We start from the raw sequence: 21,428 nt of genomic DNA, 5'->3' as shown, positions 1-21,428 counted from the left end.
TGAATACATATATGCTGATGCTACTTCAGAAACCTTACCCAACACCTCCATGTCTTACATTACAGATGATCCTCTCATATAGTTAAATCCTCCCTATTCCTGAAGGGGGAGGTCCTGGTGGCGTAGTGGTTAAGAGTTCAGCTGCTAACCAAAAGGTCTGCAGTTTGATTCTACCAGGTGCTCCTTGGAAACTCTATGGGGCAGTTGTACTCTGTCCTACAGGGCTGCTATGAGTTGGAATCAAAGTGACAAAATTTTATTTTTTTCCTGAAGGGCTAGGTCAAACCTTGGCTGCAACATAAAACCCTTAATGATCTCACGTTCCCACATGAGCTCACTGGGCATCTATATCATTAAATTACAATATGGTGCACAGGACATTAGTACTAGTGATGAGGGAGGAGGAACAAATAAAATCATGGTGCAATATGTAGATGCAAATATTTTCCTGGAATATTATGCTGTATGGGGGGAGAAAAGAGGAACAAGGATTTGGACATGAAATGAGTAAGGATATATACAAATACACTGTGTCACCCAAAGAGATAGGGTGGGTTGTACAGGACTGCGCTGAAAGAGATAATTTGAGCAAGTAAACTGGCAAGAAGCAGTTGGTTTAGGGTGGACACACCTGTGGGGCTGGTTGGCAGTAGGACAGTTAGATTATTTGAATGGAAAACATCAAAGACGACATTGCTGGGGAGATGCAAAGGATTGGTATTGACAATATGCAAGGTCTCAAATCTGGTTTGGGCTCAAATTATTTTGTGTTTTCTCTAAGATATCCTAAAGCCAAGGCCATCTGATGAGTTATATTGTCGATTATTATTTCGTGTGTGTTTTAGATGCCCACATTAAATTGGACAGAGACTTTCTTCATCTTTCTCTAATATTCTTCATTAGGGCACAGCCAGAACTCAGTTCACTGAGGGCAGTCAATAAATACTTACTGTTCTGGTCCATGCAGAAGCCCTGATGGTGCAGTGGTTAAAGTGCTTGGCTGCTGACCAAAAACTCAGCAGTTCAAATCCACATGCCACTCCACAGGAGAAAGCTGTGGCAGTCTGCTTCTGTAAAACATTACAGCCTTGGAAACCCTATGGAGCCATTCTACTCTGTCCTATAGGGTCACTATGAGTCTCAATTGACTTGATAGCAATGGGAGTTTTATTCTGGTCCATCAATACCTCCTGAGAAGTATGAAGGGATGCCCATCATTGCTTCAATTTCAGAGATCTACTTATACTTACATCCACACACTACACACACACACACACACACCCCACAATAAGTAAATGACTTTCCCACAATCAGCCAATTTTTGCATGACTAAGCTGGGTTATCACCCCTGTCTCAACTCCTAGCCTGAAGTTATTTTTAGCACACTGATAGTTCTCGCAGCATGAGAGCACTCTTTTCAGATAATATTAAAAGTAGGATCTCATGAAAGAGGGGCCCTGGTGGTACAGTGGTTAAGAGCTATGGTGAGCTATGGCTGTTAACTAAAAGGTCAGCAGTTCAAATATACCAGCTGCTCCTTGGAAACCCTATGGGGCAGTTCTACTCTGTCCTATAGCCACGCTATGAGTTGGAATTGACTCAATGGCAACGGGCTTGGGCTCATGGAAGGACTGGATCCAGAACAGTAACTAAAAAAAAACAACAACAATGTTGTTGTTTCTAGGTGTCATCGAGTTGACTCTGACTCATAGTGACCCCATGTGACAGGGAGAACTGTCCCATAGGGTTTTCTAGGCAGTAATCTTTATGTAAGCAGATCACCAGGTCTTTCTCCCTTGGAGCCTCTGGGTGGGTTTGAATTGCCAACCTTTAGGTTAGCACCTAAGATCTTAACTGTTGAGCTACCAGGGCTCCTTATAATAATAATAGTAATAATAATAAATACTAGTAATGTACAAATACAAACATGGATTGGAGATGTAGACAGAATTTTTATATCCAATTTTACTCATAGTCAAGGCCATCTAATCCTGAACCAGCTGAATTTTTAAGTGAAAATTATGTTGTTATCATGCTGAAAATCTTCCCCTACTGTGAAATGTCTTAAGATTGCTCCTAAAAAAAAAAAAAAAAAAAAAAAAAAAACCACTGCCATCAAGTCAGAGTCAATTCTGACTCATAGTGACCCCATAGGGTTTCCAAGGCTGTAAATCTTTATGGAAGCAGACTGCCACATCTTTCTCCTGCAGAGCTGCTGATGGTTTCAAACTGCCAACATTTTGGTTAGCAGTCGAATACTTTAACCACTGCACCATCATGCATTTTTATAAGGTATCTTTTATTGTGAATAATGGCTTTACTAAGCATCCCCAACCACCACTTGTCTGTCAGTTTGTTGTACTGTGGTGGCTTGTGTGTTGCTATGATGCTGGAAGCTATGCCACCGGTATTTCAAATATCAGCACAGTCACCCATAGTGGACAGGTTTCAGCAGAGCTTCCAGATTAAGACAGACTAGGAAGAAGGATCTGGTGGCCTACTTCTGAAAAGAATTAGCCAATGAATATCTTATAAATAGCAGCAGAACATTGTATAATACAATGCTGGAAGATGAGTCCAACAGATTGAAAGGTACTCAAAATACGACTGGGGAAGAGCTGACTCCTCAAAGTGGAGTCAACCTTAATGACATAGATGAAGAAAAGCTTTCGGGATCTTCATTTGCTGATGCAGCATGACTCAAAATGAGAAGAAACAGTTGCAAACATCCACTAATAATCGGAAGGTAGAATGTGCCAAGTATGAATCTAGGAAAACTAGAAGTGGTCAAAAATGAAATGGAATGCATAAACATCAATATTCTAGGCATCAGTGAACTGAAATGGACTGGTCTTGGTGATTTTGAACTGGACATTCATGTGGTTTACTATGTTGGGAATGACAAATTGAGGAATGGCATTGCATTCACCCTCAAAAAGAACATTTCAAGGTCAATCCTGAAGTGCAATGCTGTCAGTGATAGGATAATATCCATACACCTACAAGGAAGACCAGTTAATAGACTATTTTTCAAATTTATACACCAGCCACTAATGCCAAAGCTGAAGAAATTGAAGATTTTTACCAACTTCTGCAGTCTAAAATTGATCAAACGTGCAATCAAGATGCATTGATAATTTTTGGCAATTGGAATGCAAAAGTTGGAAAACAAAGAAGAAGGATCTATAGTCAGAAAATATGGCCTTGGTGATAGAAACAACACTGGAGATCATATGACAGAATTTTCCAAGACCAACAACTTATTCACTGGAAATACCTTTTTTCAATAACATAAACAGCAACCATACATGTGGATCTCACCTGGTAGAACATACGGGAATCAAATCGATTATATCTGTGGAAAGAGACAATAGAAAAGCTCAATATCATTAGTCAGAACAAGGCCAGGGGCCGATTGTGGGACAGACCATCGATTACACCTATATAAGTTCAAGCTGAAGCTGGAGAAAATTAAAACAAGTTTGCGAGAACCAAAGCATGACTTTGATTATAGCACCCCTGAATTTGGAAACCATCTCAAGAATAGATTGGATGCCTTGAATACAATGACTGAAGACCAGAAGAGTTGTGGGATGACATCAAGGACATCCTACATGAAGAAAGAAAAAGTCATTAAAAAGAAAGAAAAGACCAAAATGAATGTTAGAAAAGACTCTGAAACTTGTTCTTGAACATAGAGGGGCTAAAGTAAATGGAAGAAATGATGAAGTAAAAGAACTGAACAGAAGATTTCAAAGTGCAGCCCAAGAAGACAAATTAAACATTATAATGTAATGTACAAAGCCCTGGAGTTAGAAAACCAAATGGAAGAACACGCTTGATATTTCTCAAGCTGAAAGCACTGAAGAAAAAAAAAAATCAAGCCTCAATTTGCAAATTTGGAGGATTCTATGGGAAAAATATTGAAGGACACAGGGAGCTTCAAAAGAAGATCAAGGAATTCAGAATCACTGTACCAAAAAGAATTGGTCGACATTCAACCATTTCAGGAGGTAACATATGATTGACAACTGATGGTTTTGAAGGAAGAAATCCAAGCTGCACTGAAAGCACTGACGAAAAACAAGGCTCCAGGAACTGACAGATTATCAACTGAGATATTTCAACAAATGGATGCAGCACTGAAGGTGCTCACTCATCTATGCCAAGAAATTTGGAAGACATCTAGCTGGCCAATCTATTGTAAGAGATCCATATTTGTACCCGTTCTAAAGAAAAGGTGAACCAACAGAATGCAGAAATTATCAAACAATATCACATGCAAATAAAATTTTGCTGAAGATCATTCAAAAGCAGTTGCAGCAATACATTGACAGGGAATTGCCAGAAATTCAAGCCAGATTCAGAAGAGGACTTGGAATGAGGGATATCATTGCTGATGTCAGATGGATCTTGCCTGAAAGCAGAGAATACAAGAAAGATGTTTACTTGTTTTATTGACCATGCAAAGGCGTTCTACTGTGTAGATCATAACAAATTACGGATAGCATTGCAAAGAATGGGAATTCCAGAACATTTAATTGTGGTCATGCAGAACCCATATATAGGTGAAGAGGCTGTCATTCGAACAGAATAAGGGGATACTGCATGGTTTAAAATCAGGAAAAATATGCACCAGAACTGTACCCTTTCACTATACTCATTCAGCCTGTATGTTGAGCAAATAATCCAAGAAACTGGACTACATGAAGAAGAATGTGGCCTCAGGATTGAAGGAAGACTTATTAACAACCTGAGACGCAGATGACACAACCTTGCTTGCTGAAAGTGAGGAGGAGTTGAAGCACTTAATGGTGAGGATCAAAGACTACAGCCTTCAGTATAGATTACACCTCAGCATAAAGAGAAGAAAAATCCTCACAATTGTACCCACAAGCAACAGCATGATAAAAGGAGAAAATATTGAAATTTTCAAGGATTTCCTTTTACTTGGATCCACAATCAACGACCATGGAAGCAGCTATCAAGAAATGAAACCAAGTATTACATTGAACAAACCTGCTGCAAAAGCTTTCATTAAAGGATTAAAAAGCAAGACGTCACTTTGAGGACTAAGGTACCCTGACCCAAGCCATGGTATTTTCAATTGCCTCATATGCATTCAAAAGCTGAACAAAGAATAAGGAAGACCGAAGAAGAATTGATGCCTTTGAGTTATGGTGTTGGCAAAGACTACTGAATACATGGACCGCCAGAAGAACAAACAAGTCTGTCTTGGAAAAAGTACAGCCAGAGTGCTCCTTGGAATTGAGGCTGGTGAGACTTCTTCTCATGTACTTTGGACATGTTATCAGGAGGGACCAATCCCTGGAGAAAGACATCATGCTTGGCAAGGTGGTGGGTTAGCAAAAAAGAGGAAGACCCTCAGTGTGCTGGATTGACACAGTGGCTGCAACAATGGGCTCAAACATAGCAATGATTGTGAGGATGGCACAAGAGCAGGCAGTGTTTTGTTCTGTTGTACATAGGCTGGCTATGATTTGGAACCAACTCAAGGGCATCTAACAATAACAAGCCTCCCAAGAACACAAGATCTACACACCAGCATGGTGCTCCCCTTTCTGCCAGTAGGTGGCTAGTACTAATTGCTCTGATGCCTTGCTAAGTGATGAATTTCATAGAGTGGGTCTCAGAGATGATTTGGATGTTTCTTCTGCTTTGATGTCTTTTGGCCTCAGGAGGTAGTTTTACATATCCTAACGACTGTGTTCTTACCCCCCATTCCAGCCCCCTATTTCTCTTTCAGAGCAAAGTGCCAGTCCAAGGACATGTTCCATAAATCAAGAGGCTCACTTTCTTAAATCTAAGCCAAGCGTCTACCAGGAACTATCTTCTGTACTTATTTCTCCAAGAGCTTGAGGACTCATGGGAATCTCTACATTTTACATTTTCCCTTATGAGGCATTATTACGCAGAAGCTTCTCTGCTTGTGCTATCTACAAGGTCTCTTCCACACCTGACTATAAACCATCCTGAATACTTCCCGTCCTCATCCCCTTCCCCAAACTTACAGTGAAAAGGCACAACGGCTTGTATCAAATGCTTCCCAGGATGTAAGGGCTTCTAATATTTCCTTGTAATGCTATTTCTTATATCAATTAAGTCCTGGGAAACCAGCTCCTTCTTGTCAAGGCCAGGACTTGCAACTGCCAAGTGGGACTGTTCCCTTGTAGTAAGCAGCTGTAGGACCCTGGTGGCCCAACCTCTGCCAGCCCTTCCTTGGCCACCATGCATGTGACCATTCTCCCTTGCTCTTGGGGTCTCAATTATTTTTAATTACGTCATTCCCTTAGGTCACTCAGTCAAGAATGGAATATTATTTCCAGATGTTCCTTATGAGAATCCACTGTTACAATCCAGGAGCAGTGGTGGGATTAGAGGATGAGATTCACTAGCTCCTTTCTCTGAATGAGAGAATCTGATCACCACATGTCCTTGGAAGGCAAACCACCTGGCTGCACGTTTAAGGGACAGGTCAGGGGAGTGCCCAAAGTGATATGTGAACAAGGAAAAGAAGTGTCAATTTAGAGAAGACATTGCACTTCGAACAATTGCTATCAATTGGATACCCATGACAGGCACCTAGGGAGAAAGGGGAAACAACAACAACAAAAACAGTTGCCAAACAAGTCCATTCTATTTGATGGAGGCCCCATGTGTTTTAGAGTAGAACTGTGCTCCATAGGATTTTTGGTGACTGGTTTTTCAGTAGGCCTTTCTTCGGAAGTGACTTTGAGTGGATTATAACCCATTCATACTACCTATGGACTCCTGGAGAGAAAGGCAAGGCAGCCCTAAATAGAGGGCATGTCAAAGTCCAACTGAACCCACCATCATGCTCAGGACACAGAATTTTCACAAGACCTTTCCTTTCTTTTCTTACTTAATTTCCCACTTCCCAGTTCCAAATTCAGGACATCCCTCTGAAAAATCACCTCTATGAAAAAATCCACACAGATCCTCAGAAGCTCACAGACAGAGATGATACTCAAAGCTTTCTTGCCCAGGACAGGCGCATATAGGCTCCTGTTTCTCAGGTGCCATCACTGGCAAGACCCACTCACCCTCACTTTACACCTGAGGAAATTTCCTTTATGGAAAGCAAGCCCACTTTCTAGTTAACGAAAACAAAGAGGAACAAGGGCATCCCTGCCCAGTCCCCTCCCAGCACCACCAAAGAGAAAACACAGTAACTACGAGCCTTCAGATTTTTCTACAATTATATATTTCAAGAAATCACATTCAATGTTCCAGTGGAAATACAGATATGAAGTAATGTAACCAAGGTCACCTTAATGGCAGGACTGGGGCCAGAGTCTTGATGCTCTTGGCAAAACTATATAGGATATTACCTCTCTGGTATGCCAGCAGTTTATTCAGAACTTACATCTTTGTGACCGTGCTTTCTGATCCAATGATTAGACTACATGGACTGACAGTGAGAAGCGACCCTTGAAAATCAGGGCAGAATTGAATGGAGAGACTTCACATCACATATTTTGGATATGTTTATCAGGAGGGACCAGTCCCTGGAGAAGGACATCATGCTTGGCAAATGTAGAGGGTCAGTGAAAGAAAGACTCTCAACCAGACGGACTGACACAGTGGCTGCAACGATGGGCTCAAGCCTAGCAATGATCGTGAGGATGGTGCAGGACCAGGCAGTGTTTGGTTCTGTTGTACATAGAGTCACTATGAGCAGGAACCAACTCGATGGCACCTAAAAACAACAACATTGGCAGTTGAGATGACACATATGCAAATGGTGCATTTCTTTCTATATGTACTTGTTGTCCCTCTTAAAATTGAAATTCAAAAAAGGTTCCTTCCCTCTGCATAGCGATAAACTCAGTAGAGTGTGCAAATAAGTGGTGGCTCACATTTAGTGGTGAGGATAATCCTACTATCTTGGATTGTCTGCCTCTGATTAACTGCAAGTGTTCCTTTTTGGGGGAAGATCCCAGGAAAACTTTATTTCACTTTTCCTAGTGATTTTACAGATTTAAATTTCCTTGACAAAAACAAATTCAGGGGCACATGTACAAATACAGACAATATTTGTTTGCCTGTTCACTGTGTTTTTAGAGACTGACTAGTTGTCCACTTCCCTTTCCTCCTGTGCACACAGGTAGATTACACTTCCCAGCATCCTTTGCAGCTGGGTGTAACCACGTGAGTGAGTTCTCATTTGCATAAAGGATAGGGAGGACTACAAGGTACTAGAAAGTGAGAAAACCCAAGATGAAATAAAGGCTGGGTAACAGAATGACTGTGTGGGACAGATCACCCAACTCCCACCACTGTGCTCCATTACTGACTTAATCACTAACAATAAATTCCTGGAAATTTGGACGCAACATACAGAAAGGAAGTTTGTTAATTAGTAATAACAGTAGAAGCAGAAACACCGAAGGTCACCGATTTGCGTTAATGGTTCAACGCTAAGGTATTAAGGATGACCAAGAGACCCAGTGCGCAGATGTCCTGACCCTTCACTGGGCTGCTTGTAATGTTTCCTGAGGCAGAGATGATGCTGCTTCTGGGTCCCACGAGGCTCAGGCAAATGGTAGTGATTCCAATAGTCTTACAACATCCCCATGGCCTGAGTAAACTTCAGTGAGTCTCTGTTTCTTGCAACCAAAGGACCGTCTTGATTAATGCAAATGAGCCCTCATTCCCGTACTTTCTCCTACCTCCTGCACCTTCCTAGGCAAGCGTCTGTTCCACTCATGGGCCCCATGACTGCACACTCCGCCTTAGCCGGCTTCCACTCTGTTACCTGTGGCTGCAGTGATTGAAAGTTCCTCAAAAGCAGAAATGTCAGCCCCAATTCTTTGAAAAATTTATGACCGGCCCAGTGTTGGGTTCTCCTCTCACATGGCATTGTGGTGTTGTTCTCAGAGTTTATGTTCCCAGGGTTAATTATTGGAATCCCTCTTATTTTAGAAGAAGTGTGTTAAGTTTAATTCTATGTACCAAACAAACTTGCTTTCACATGTACATATTTCTACACTTAGAATGATATTATTGAAGTAATAATGGGCAAATGGGTATGAAAAAAATGTTGCTAAACTTAAGAGGGAGTTAATAATAATCAGAGTCCCAGAGAATTCTAAATTTTGACAAGTCTAACAAGCAAACTTGGAAAGAAACAAACCATAGACCAACTAATCCAGTACTTATGTTAAAGACAGATTGCATAAACAAATGGTTATGCTAAGATAGATTTCTAGGCAAATCCAGTCACCGCCTATTTTTGTAAATAAAGTTTTATTGAAACACAGCCATGCCCATTTACTATCATCTATGGCTACTTTGGGAAACGCTGGTGGCGTAGTGGTTAAGTGCTACGGCTACTAACCAAAAGGTTGGCAGTTCGAACCTACCAGGCACTCCTTGGAAACTCTATGGGGCAGTTCTACTCTGTTCTTCCTACAGGGTTGCTATGAGTTGGAATTGACTCAAAGGCGATGGGTTTTTTGTTTTTGTTTTTAATGGCTGCTTCAAGGAGCCCAAAGGGGGGCAGTGGTTAAATGCTTGGCTGCTAACCCAAAGATGGGCAGTTTGAACCCACCAGCCACTCGTCGGAGAAGGATGTGGCAGTCTGCTTTAGAAAAGATTACAGCCTAGAAAACCCTATGGGGCAGCTCTACTCTGTCCTGTAGAGTTGCTATGAGTCAAAGTGGACTGGATAGCAGCGTTTATTTATTTATTTGTTTGTTTGTTTATATTTACGACTGCTTTAGGGTTTCCTGGGTGGTGCAAACAGCTAATACGCGCAGCTGCTAACCAAAAGGTTGGATGTTAGAATCCATCTAGAGGCACCTCAGAAAAAAGAATCACCCCTTGAATTCCCTATGGAGCACAGTTCTATTCTGACATACATGGAGTCACCATGAGTCAAAATCAACTCAACAACAACTGGTTGTTTTTTGATATATGGAGGCTTTACAGTAGGGTTGAATAGTTGAGATAAACTGTGCAGCACAGACAAAAATATTTACTATCTGGCCCTTTGCAGAAAAAGTTTGTCAACCTCTGGATTAAAGGAATTTTGACTAAAGGGGACCATTGTCCCATCTCCACATACACTGCCCATTTCTGTGTCCCGTTTTTTCCATTCCTACTATTTCCACTATGGCCCAGCTACTGTGTCCTCCCCCTCTACCTGTCTTGATCACCTCCAATTCATCTCTTCCCATCCGTTTCTTATCCTATCTTTCCTCTATACAACCCCATCAGCTAAGCCACTCTCAATAATGTCAATTCAAGTTTCAAAACCACAAGGCCCCTGCTTTTAACCTTGAGAGGTCACGAGCAAAAGAAAGAACCCGCCCCAAAGGAAGGTTACTAAAGTATAATGGAAGATAGTTTAGTGAAATATCAACTAAAGCATTTTTCCTAGACGTGTAACAGAAAGGTTGGGGGAAGGTGAGGGAAACTAATATCTTCCAACAATCTGCTGCTTCCTCCATATGTAATATTTCCTTGAAAGCATAGCCAGACTTTTAATATATACTTTATTTGGGCATGGGGGTGGAGAAAGGTTGTCAAAATCCATTTATTCAAGGTAGCTCCTGAATGATTTACTATGCAACAAATATTTGATCACTTCCATAGAAACTTTAAAGACCAAAATAACTAGATGTAGCCTCCTAGAAGGATAACATGTAATATTTTTAGAAGTCTTTTCTTGCTCTAACAGCCAATGAAACACTTCTTTGAGGCTATTAACCCAATGTCTAGTTGCGATTACCTGGGTGAATGAAGATGACATTCAATCCCTGACCGGGTGGGTATCCTCAAGGCATAGATGCTATTTGGCTGCGCAGATATTTCTCCATGGCTGCATTCCCCAAATCTGATGGGTAATTGTGATGGTTCATAAAGAGAAATCTTTTCTAGCAAAATATGATAGCATTAACTCAAATTCATGTCAATATAATTAAGTTTCAGTCTGTCTGTCACATCACGGATAATGGCTGAGTGGATTTTCATTAAATTTGAGGCTATGTGTCATATGCTAAAATTAATTTGAAGGCCTGGCAGGGGGCAAAAAAGAAATGCAGTTACTCTCTAGAACAGCTTCACTGAGGTAAGATGAGATGTCTAGAAGCCTCCTGGTCAAGAGAGACAAGCCGCAGGTGTTAGAATGTCATGACCGAGAACACAAACAGTGGTTTCAAATAAGTTTCAAACTGAAAGTTGCAGAAAAAGACAATCCCAGTGGCAGCTGCCGCTTTTCAGTGGGGTTGCAATTCTATGTAAGAGAGCTCCAGCATGCATATCAGCAGACATTTATTTAAAGATAATTAATAATTTTAGCAACACTGCCAAGGCCAGTGAGTCCTGAAAAATGTATAACATATCCAGTGTGCATTAATACTTAAGTAAATAGACCTATAGTGGTCCTGTTACCCAATTTACTATCGAGTTTTCCATTTGGCAGTTCGTAGTCCATTCAATTTTTGTCAAAAGAGAGCAATAATTCTCTTTTTCTCCTGATACATGATGGGCAATGGTTGAAAATATTTTTGGGGATAAAGTAGATGATTTGGTCTTCCTTGGTCATTTAACTTGCAAGTAAAATGGAAAGTTTATAAAATTAGAAAATCTAGTCTGAATCCTGGATTGCTACAAAATCAGCTTTGGCTAACCTTTCTCATCTGTTTTTTGCACCATCTGTAAATTGAGGTGAAAATGTCAACTTCCTGTCTCAGCCAACGCTCTCTGGTCACAAAAAATAGACGCGCTCCAAAGCCATCTAAAGAAGACGTGAGACCGGACTTCAAGTGCAGGAAGGTAGGACCAGGCTCCATGTGAGACCTGATCGGGGAGTGGAAGGTCTGTCTTTCTGGGGATGCTTCTTCTCTCCATGTCTGCTTCTTTCATACTTTGCTCCTGCCACCCAGCTTTATTTGCTATGGTATGTATACGGCAGAAAAATGGCCACTCTGAGCTTGTGATCTATCCAGCTTCCCAGTTAAAGTGCTCTATATCAACAAATCCAATTTCTACCACATTTTCTACCACAGGTTCATGACAGAAAATCTAACTGCTCAGCCCAGCCTACTTCTGAGTCACTGACTCACTCCTGGCCCTGGTAGGAATTGGTCTGGGAAATGGAAGGGAGGGAAGAGGCTGGGGAAGAAGAGGATCACATTTTATAATAACAGCAGCCAAGAGTGGGGAGGATAGATTTTCTAAAGAGGCAAATGGAACCTTGCCTGGCTGGTGGGAGAATTATCTGAGGTATGCAGGTATGCATGCTGTACTGTCACAAGCAATCTCAAAGGCGGTTCCACTGAGCCACTGTGAGTCAGCTGGATGAGCAGAATAGATCCAAACACCAGGAAGGCACACATCATTCTATGCTTACTTCTACACTGTACTGCTTGAGAGGATTTGGGCTGAAAGTGAAGTCACCCTATAAGACAAACTGTGAAGCACTCCACTACTAGCCAAAAGGTTGGTGGTTTGAACCCACCCAGAGGCACCTCAGAAGTAAGGTCTCACTATCTGCTTCAAGATCACAGCCTTGAAATCCCTGTAGAGTGCAGTTCTACTCTGCACACATGGGGTCACGATGAACTGGAACTGACTCAACAACTGTTTTTTCTTTTTTGTTTGTTTTTTGGGGGGAGGCTAAAAGTGAGAGAAGTTACAATTCAAGCTAGCATAAAGAATAAGGATTTTTATTGGCTCACAAAATTGGAAGTACAAAAGTAATGCAGACTTTGGGATAAACTCAATCTAGTGTGTCCCTGAAATTCTCTAAACTCAAACTCTGTTTCCCTGATATTCTCTACTGTCTTCATGTGTGAGCTTCATATTCAGGGTAATAACAAAATTTCTGCAGTGGTTCTAAGCCTTGTAATCACATATGACAATGTTTGAGACAGAACATATTTCTTCTTGTGGCTTTCTCTTAAGAGCAAGAACACCTTTCTTGAAGCCCCAGACAACTTTCCTTTCACATCTTATTCAAATTGGAACTGTGTTCATTCTTGAATCTCTCTGTGATCAGAGATTGGGGAATTTCCCAACTGACTGGCCTTTTACCTGGATTCCTGGACCAATCCAGAGGCCTGGGAGGATGAGACGGATGTTGAGAAAACACCCACAGTGCTCCCTATACACACTCACTCATTGGATTCTTCTTATAATTGAGATACAGGAAAATCAGTTTGCTTAGGGAAAGAGGGAGCTATTTATTTTATGTGTAATTGTCTCCCATCAAGCGTATGCATAGAATACCTTTCCCGTGGAAAAAGCAAAGTACATCTACTCTCAGTAAAAAGTGCTGGGTATTTGTACTTAAAATGTGTTCATATAAGATATGAATGACTAACATAAAATTCAGAGTTCAGATTTGCTGTTACAGAATGGGAAAGAAACCAGAAGAACGAAGTTCTGTATTCAAGACTAGTCCAATCACAAGCAACTACACAAACCCTAAATGGTGACATGATATAAGCAATCCGACTTTGGAGTTTAATGCTACTCTGCCTGCAGCTCAGCTTTCCTTCTGTATTTTGACTTATGTGCCCTTTTCTCCTAAAGGTGCTTGATGTGCGGTGAACACTAACATTTCCAACTCTGATACTAGCCTCAGAAACCCCTGTAAAAAGTCCTTCCCAACAGGTTAGGGAATCTGTTTCTTGTGACACTTAACTGAGGCAACGATGGCCAACCTTACCAATGACATTATTTTACTGAAGACTGGCCCTGATCATTTGCATTCATGGACATATTGGCTAGGTTTTGTCTTGATAGAAAAGCAGCTTTGCTTACTTTGCCAACTGGGACTTAATCACATGAGGCTCTGTGCACTAACCACTGGGAACATACTAGTCACATATCAAACAGTGTATTGGGAGGAAAAAAAAAAAAAAACTCCCCGGGCAACTCACCTTCTCAAAGTTTTCCAAGATTTCCAGTGTCCAGAGCACACAATAAAACTACTTACTAAAGCACGTAGTTATTCTCCACCGGGCTCCTGTAATAGATGGTATTACTTCCAAACACCCAACTTCTTCCTAGGTCTCTCAGCCAAGTCATAAATGTCATCTTCACTATCTTTCTTCATCAATCAATTCTGTCCAAATCTGTAGCCCAGTGAAACAGAAGCACTGTGGGGGAGCTGGAAAGCAGGGGATGGGCAGAGTGGAGGCCGCCCTGTCCATGTGAGAAGTGCACAGGTATCACTCATGGGTAATCAACACCAAAGGCACAACTTGGGCTCATATCCACAGACAGAAAGAGCTATCAGCAAAGTCAGGAATCATCTCTTGCCTGGCTTCTACTAGAAAGGATAATTATCTGATAGCATGAGTTGATGCCTGGGAATGTACTTTCAGGGAGGGCACTGCAACATTAGACGAAAGTTCATAAACTCTGGAGTCTGGCTACACTTGTACAAGCTTCCAGTACTTCATCTATAAAGTCAGGATAATATTATCCACCTTATAGTACTGTGTGAGGGAAAAATAAATCAGAAAATGTATTGGAAATTCATGGTTCAGCACCTGACACCTGGTAAGCATTCAGAAAAGTGGTAGAATTTATTAAGGGAAATAATGCCAAAAGTGGCATCCCTTCTTGGAAATACAAATCATCCATACTCATAAAATTAAACTAATTTGTATCAAAACTAATGGAAAAGCAATGAGATATAATAAAGGCATCACTAAGAGGAGGCTTGTGATTGAAGATTGTTGTATTCAGAAACTTCCTGTCTTCTTAAAATAGGATGACATTTGACGATGGTTGTGCCCATCTAACACTGTGAATGAATTTATTACATGATATCTCTTAAAGCTATTGTCAACCCAAGTTTAGCAAGGTACCCACATTTCTACACGTAAGAAGGGTTGAGGTTGATCTTATGGAAGTGATTTAAAGGAGATATGGGGTGGTGCTTTGACTTACAGGGCAGGAGAACAAATGCACTTGATCCTGGACACCAGTTGGGAGATGAGGAGAGTCTGGACTAGAGGCTGGAGTGGGATGCTGGAGAGAAGAGATGTTTTTATATCAAAAATTTCTCACTTCATTTTGGCCTCAAGTGTCACACAGTACCTTCTAGGAATGTGTCATTCGTAACCATTCATCAAGTCTTTCTTATGCGGGCCCAGCTTCATGCCCAAGAGAGAAAGTAGGGTGGGGAGAGGAATGTGGGGAAAGTGTAACTGCTGTCTATGTGTAGGCTAGCCATGCACTGCGTAATCCTAGAGGGACCATTCAGATCAGAGTGTATGTGAGCAATAACACCTTGAGCTGGACCCTGCAGGATTTAAGCAACTACAGAAAGAAAAAAAGCCCTGCAAATTGTCCATGATATTCCAGGTCAGTCAAGCAGATATCCTGTGCTGATGAGGTGCCTGCCACTAACAAACACACCTGAACAGCCAGCATCCTAAGCTTCAGGGCTGGCTGCTAAGTCACCTTGGACCTCTAGTAAAGGGTCTTCAGATCCAGTCATCAAAGGGGAAAGCCCTACAGCCCCTCAGAGGAGTTCTGTTCTCTCCATGCCATTAGACCTTTGTTGTAAAATCATAGTTACCTAGTTGTCTAATTGGACAGAGATTGGAATCACAGGCCCATCAAGAGAGACCAAACGTAATTATCCAAATGAGCTCTCTGTCTTTAACTCTGGCAGTTAAGGTATGTTTCACAAAACCAGTAGTCCCATTAGCTGAAGTCACTGAAGGTCAACAGAAGGAAGGAATATCTGGATCCTCATCCAATAATGGATGCCACAGGCAGAAAACAAACAAACAAAAAATATCAATAATTTTGTTTGAGGAACTTAACATTGGGTATGGGCAATTAAAATCTGTTATATGGAAAAAAAATCGTTAGACATGAAAAGGATAACGACACACTTTTGAAAACTGAGATCAAGCAAAATTCTTACTATCTAATCACTGATTTTCTTGTTCTTGTCACTATCACTTAAAAACAACACAGATCTACCATCAGATAAACACTAATAGTACATTCAAAGGAAATTGAAATTGATTCTGTCCTAGCTTGCACTAGATCAACAAATTTCATTTATGTAGGATCCCATTGCTTTGACTCATGGCTGGATATGATACAAATAAACTATTTTAATAAAATCTAATTCTGTTAAAAAAAATCATCATCCTAGATTGATGCTTCAGTTAGCGGGAAAATCAGTCTGACAGTGCCTTTATATGTTATTCTCTATACAAGGCTGTTTTCATTGAAGTTACTTCAAGATGTTTTCCTACCATAGCAATGGAGAATGTTTTTTCAAAAAAAAATTAAACATAGGGAATTGCTGCTATAAAACATATACATCGCAAAGGACTCATATTCTGCATTTTTCTTAAACCACTTACCATAAAACCTTCATTTTTTATGGCCATCTCGGTGTGATTTCATGATTTGCAGCCAGAAACAACTGATTTCACAGCATCAGTCAGTCATAAATCTTAAGAACCTAAGTTCTGAGTCCCATAGCAGTGCCCAGAGACACAAATGAGATTTCTCCCCACAAAGTCTGACTTGTGTTTCCAACTTAGATTAAAAGGAACAAAGTTGAGAAAACGGAAAATGTGTTCTCCTTTTCCACTGCTTAGGAAAATATTTAATTTTTTTCCCCCCACCTGTAAGCCATGGAGCATTGGGAGTGGACCTGCTGAAAGGCTGTAGCTTGGGGATGGTAACATATATTCCTAAGGAAGAGGGTAACCCCGCTGTATGTGGTGTTTCTCAGGCCATGCCTGGAACACATTTATTTGATTGTGGATGCCTCGTTAGGAAAGATATTGACACACTATAACAGGGTCTAGGTGACACTGATTAGGATGGTGAAGGGTGTGAGATACTTATGCAAGGCGGATGGTTGCGTTCATTAAGCTATTTACCTTGTATAGCCTAGAGGGTTGAAGATGGGAATGACTCTTCTATTTTTAATAATCCTCCCATATAAGTAGGATTAGATTTAAACTATGGCAAGCAGAAAGATATGGAGAAGAAAAAATAACTTTACCACTGATGACCTGATCAATTGACTGAAAAGGATTTATTCAGTTAGTAAGGAACATCCCTGGTACCATCAGTGAAAGCAGATGTGGTGGAATAAATAGGATGAGGACAGATGTGAGTGGGTGGTGAAGACATGGAAACCATGAGTATGCAAAAGTCATTCCAGACTGTCAAACTTGGGATATGGAAAAGAAGAGAACAAGGGTGGTTACAAATGTAGACCATGCAGTTGGTAAGAGTAAGCTGAGGGATGATGGAATGGGGTCTCTGTGGCAGCAACCGTCTGTGTTCTTTATAAAGTAGTCAGGGCCCTGAAGTTAAGGGGCAAGAAACCACAATACAGAAGAATTTTTATGGCAAGAGGGTTAGGACAAGTCACAGGATGTGAAAAGGCAATGCTACTGCTCTGGCTTAAAGGCAGAGGCAACCAACAGCCTTCAAAGAGCACCGAGTACCTACAGTTGAGTAAGTCTTTACACTGATCTCCTTTCCTTTCAGTTCCTTTGTGTAAACTTTCTCATCCAGTAATGTCAATGCCCAGGTACAGTCTCTAAACAGTATGAGCCTAGAAAAACACATCACTAGGAAATCTGGGATGGAAATCCTGGTAGTGTAGTGGGTTGGCGGTTCAAATCCGCCAGGCACTCCTTGGAAACTCTATGGGGCAGTACTACTCTGTCCTGTAGGGTCGCTATGAGTCGGAATCGACTCAACGACACTGGTTGGGTACGAAATCTGGGATAGTCTCCTTATGAGATTATCAGTCACATTTCAGTCCACATGGATGGGTTCTGTAACAAAACCCTAAATATTTACGGTGGGATCATATTCCACAAACTAGATGGAGGGGTTGAGCTCATTTTGTGGAAAGCAGAACTGCTTTCAGGAGATATCAACGTGGTGGTCACTCTGTCCTTATGACAGCTTAAATAGTTATTGGTTCACTAGGAGCTTTCCGTAGCATGGCTTTTCAAGGGGACTATATGAAAGACAAGTGCGCATATAAGCACTAGGTGGCAAGTAATTCTGCCAACTCTTATCCCCTCCCTTCCATCTCGTTCCCTCTCTTGACTTTCTGATGTTTTCCTCTATGCTCTGTCTTGGTCAAGAGCCTAGATGAACAGGTCTTCTTCCTTAATCAGTTCCAGAAGTAAAGGACACTTAAAGAATAACTTATTTACACCTTGGGAAGCACCAACTTCAAACCAAAGTGCCTGATCTTTCCATTGCATTGGAAAGAAGCCAAAATTGACAAATTCAACAGATCGATAATGATATGGCCAGGCTGGGCCCCTGAAAGTTGGGATTTGGAAAAATAGAGACAATGGACAGCTAAATGAGTATGGTAAAACATTGGGGTTTCCTGAATATAGGACCTATCCAACCCCAAATAATTTATTCTGAAGGATTGGGAAGATAAATTGGACTAGATGGAATCACCAAAGAAACACACACTTTTTTTTTTTCATTTCAACTCACTTAACAGTAACAAAATAAGAAAACACAGATATTATAGGCTCCTATATTAGCATAACCAAAGAAGTTATGAGAAGATGTTGTGATGAGATTTGAGATTATAGTCACAGAGATCTAGAACTAAAGCCATCACTGCTTGATAGAAAATGGTTGCTTTACTTACCAAGAAGTCTTCAAATAATAAAGATATGAGTTGAAATCAGATAAAGAGCATTATAAGTTGAATTTATGGTAAAGTTGAGACTTGCTTGTATATGAGTAGAATTTGGGACATTGTAAGACAGGAGTGAAATTAAACAAAGAAACAAAAAAGCCAAAAACAAAATGAAACAAAAAGGGAAAGCCAGGCCAAGATGATAAGATGATGGGATGTCTGTGACTGATTTTCTAGGCTGGCTTGCATCATCTAGCTTTTTTCTCACAATAAACCGTCCAAATGGCAAAGGTCCTTGGTGTTTAGATTTGGGTAAGCGGGAAGTGGTTTGCTCTCTAAGTTGATGAAATGGCAGAGGTAGGCTGGGTGGCAACAGTGGGTCTTGGCAAAGCTTTCCGGGACTCTGAGCACTACAGGAAGTAGGCTTTCTCAAAAGCACCAATTTTATTATACGGCAATTTTGATAAAAAGCAAACCTCCTTCAATTGAAAGCCATACAACTGGTGGTGATTAAACCTGCATGATTAAATTCCAGAAATTAAAAACCTATAAAAAGCGGTCTAGCACAAGGATCTGTCTTGAACACATTTTTGACCATTAATCTGAATATTCTTTAGCTGTCCAGGGCCACTTCCCCTTTACTTCATCTTTTTCATTGCTCAGAAGGTTATAAGATATCCAGGACAAGGAAAGGGGGACTTGAAATCGAGTAGACATTTCTGTATCTCATCCATTTCACTCTCACCTCCATGAAATTTTTAACGATTCAGGGGAAGAGATACAGATGGAAGAAAGGAAGCTGAACACTAGGAAGCTAGCCTAGCAGGAATGAGTGATTTAGGAAGGAAAATATTTACACCAACCCTGTGTTTTCTAACACAGCCCCTGGATTGGTAAGGAGTAAGGTTTTCACTGAGTCCTGGGATACAGCACCCTCCAAAGGGTAAGCAGGACTGTAAGGCCCCATTTGGAGGGAGCACTGTGAGAAACAAGGTGCCCTTCCACCTGCAAGTTAGTCTGAGGTCATCATATCAGCTTCGCTACACACCCCTCTCTGAAGAAGAAAGCAGATTAGAATCCTGGTGCAAGCCAGCTGAACGTCTGCCAGCTTCACTTAGAGTGATGAGGATGTGTGCACGGTAAACCAAGAGCTTCCATGGGCCATCTAAGACCAAGCCATCCCTATATGCTGTAAACAATGAACACTCAGTAAGGAAAAAGACTCAATGGAAGAAGAAGGAGGAGAGCAAAAAGGAAAAATTACTGTATGATCATTGCTGTCTTATGATTATACTTGGCAATATTTTACTCTTTTATTACCAATAATAAAATAATAGTAAATATCACCAACTGATACAGATTCAATGAAATACAATATAACCTCTTATATTTAGTTTGATGAAATATAATATAACTTTTTTTTTTTTTTTTAATATTGAGGAAATTCTAGATTTTTCCATACAGGACTTGGTAGGTACCAGTCAAATTGGAGGGAGGTGAGGTTCAAAATAATTTGTCTCAAAATAACATGTGCATAGCACATTTACGGATTTTACTTAGATTTGTCAGTTGAGGATCTTTGCAAGGAGACGGGTACAGATTAGCAGACTTGTCTTAAAATGGCAGTTTTGCAGCAATGTCACTAATGTTGTTCAGCTAATGTTTGTTTGGGTAGTGGAGGCATCACAGGGTCTTTGTCTCCTTGAGTTTTCCTTCTGTGAAGGGCTTGGGGAGAGGGTAAGAGAGAAGGGCTTAGATCTAGAGGTGTTATCATGCCTTGTCTGAAAATCTTCCCACAAGAAGACTCAACCTCACAATTAAGATGTGCATGAGACTTACTTTAAATAATATTAAAAAAGGGCATAAATTTTTATTTGGATCTTACTTTACTTTTAATAAAAGAGGTAGGGATTTTAAAAACTCCTTAAGAAAACACAGGCCTGCAGAAAACAGTTCAAGTTCCCTACTCAGAAATCAAGAACTGTCCAGGCTACAGCTTCCATTCAACTGATCAACCTTTATTTAACCTCCCTGCTTTTGGAATCCAGTATGACATTTAAACATCACTTTTGCTATTGGTAAGGCAGGCCCTGGTGTAAATGGTTAAAGCACTCAGATGCTAACTGAAAGGTTGGAGATTCAAGTCCACCCAGAGATGCTTCAGAAGAAAAGTCTGGCAACCCACTTCCAAAAATCAGTCATTGAAAACCCTATATAGCACAGTTCTGCTTTGACACACATGGGATCACCGTAAGTCAGAATTCACTTGATGGCAACTGGTATTTTCTTCATCACGGATGTTCATCTCTCCTGTATCTAAACATAATCCATCAACCAAAGGTCATTTTACACATCAACACCTCTTTGACAATGATCTTCCAAAATGGCTGGAATCTCTACCACCTTTGAAACTCCACAGAGAAATGACAAACCTCTCCTATACCATTTGCTTTCTATTTTGTGTTACAGTCACTTATGTATGTGTCATTTCCCCTACTGTAGTAACTTGAGACAAATGATCTTTTTCTTACTTCATGTAGGGAGTATGTCTCAAACAAGACTTTCATGTGTCTTGCCCCAGGGTTCCAATATGCTTTCTTCTGCAGTAGAGTTGTGTGAATGTCATGGAGCTAGTATGGTGACCTCAGGACAACTTGGAAGTTGGATGGGAATCCCATTCTTCAGTCAAAGTTAATGGAATTCAGTCAAGTCCGGGCATTTCTAGAATGATGGAGGAATGTTCCAGAGAAGTCTCTAT

The 21,428-nt window shown here is 40.7% G+C and overlaps 1 protein-coding gene across 6 annotated transcripts in view; it reads right to left on the bottom strand.

Annotated features, from left to right (window-relative positions):
- The window catches only part of CTNNA2 (catenin alpha 2), a 1,142,650-nt gene that overhangs the window by 520,766 nt on the left and 600,456 nt on the right, over window positions 1–21,428 (bottom strand). The gene's annotated exons all lie outside the window — the stretch shown is intronic.

The sequence above is a fragment of the Loxodonta africana genome, chromosome 15 (genome assembly GCF_030014295.1).
Source record: "Loxodonta africana isolate mLoxAfr1 chromosome 15, mLoxAfr1.hap2, whole genome shotgun sequence".
NCBI classification, from domain to species: domain Eukaryota; kingdom Metazoa; phylum Chordata; class Mammalia; order Proboscidea; family Elephantidae; genus Loxodonta; species Loxodonta africana.
The sequence above is the reverse complement of the archived record's forward strand: the minus strand, read 5'-3'. Positions and strand labels throughout refer to the sequence as shown.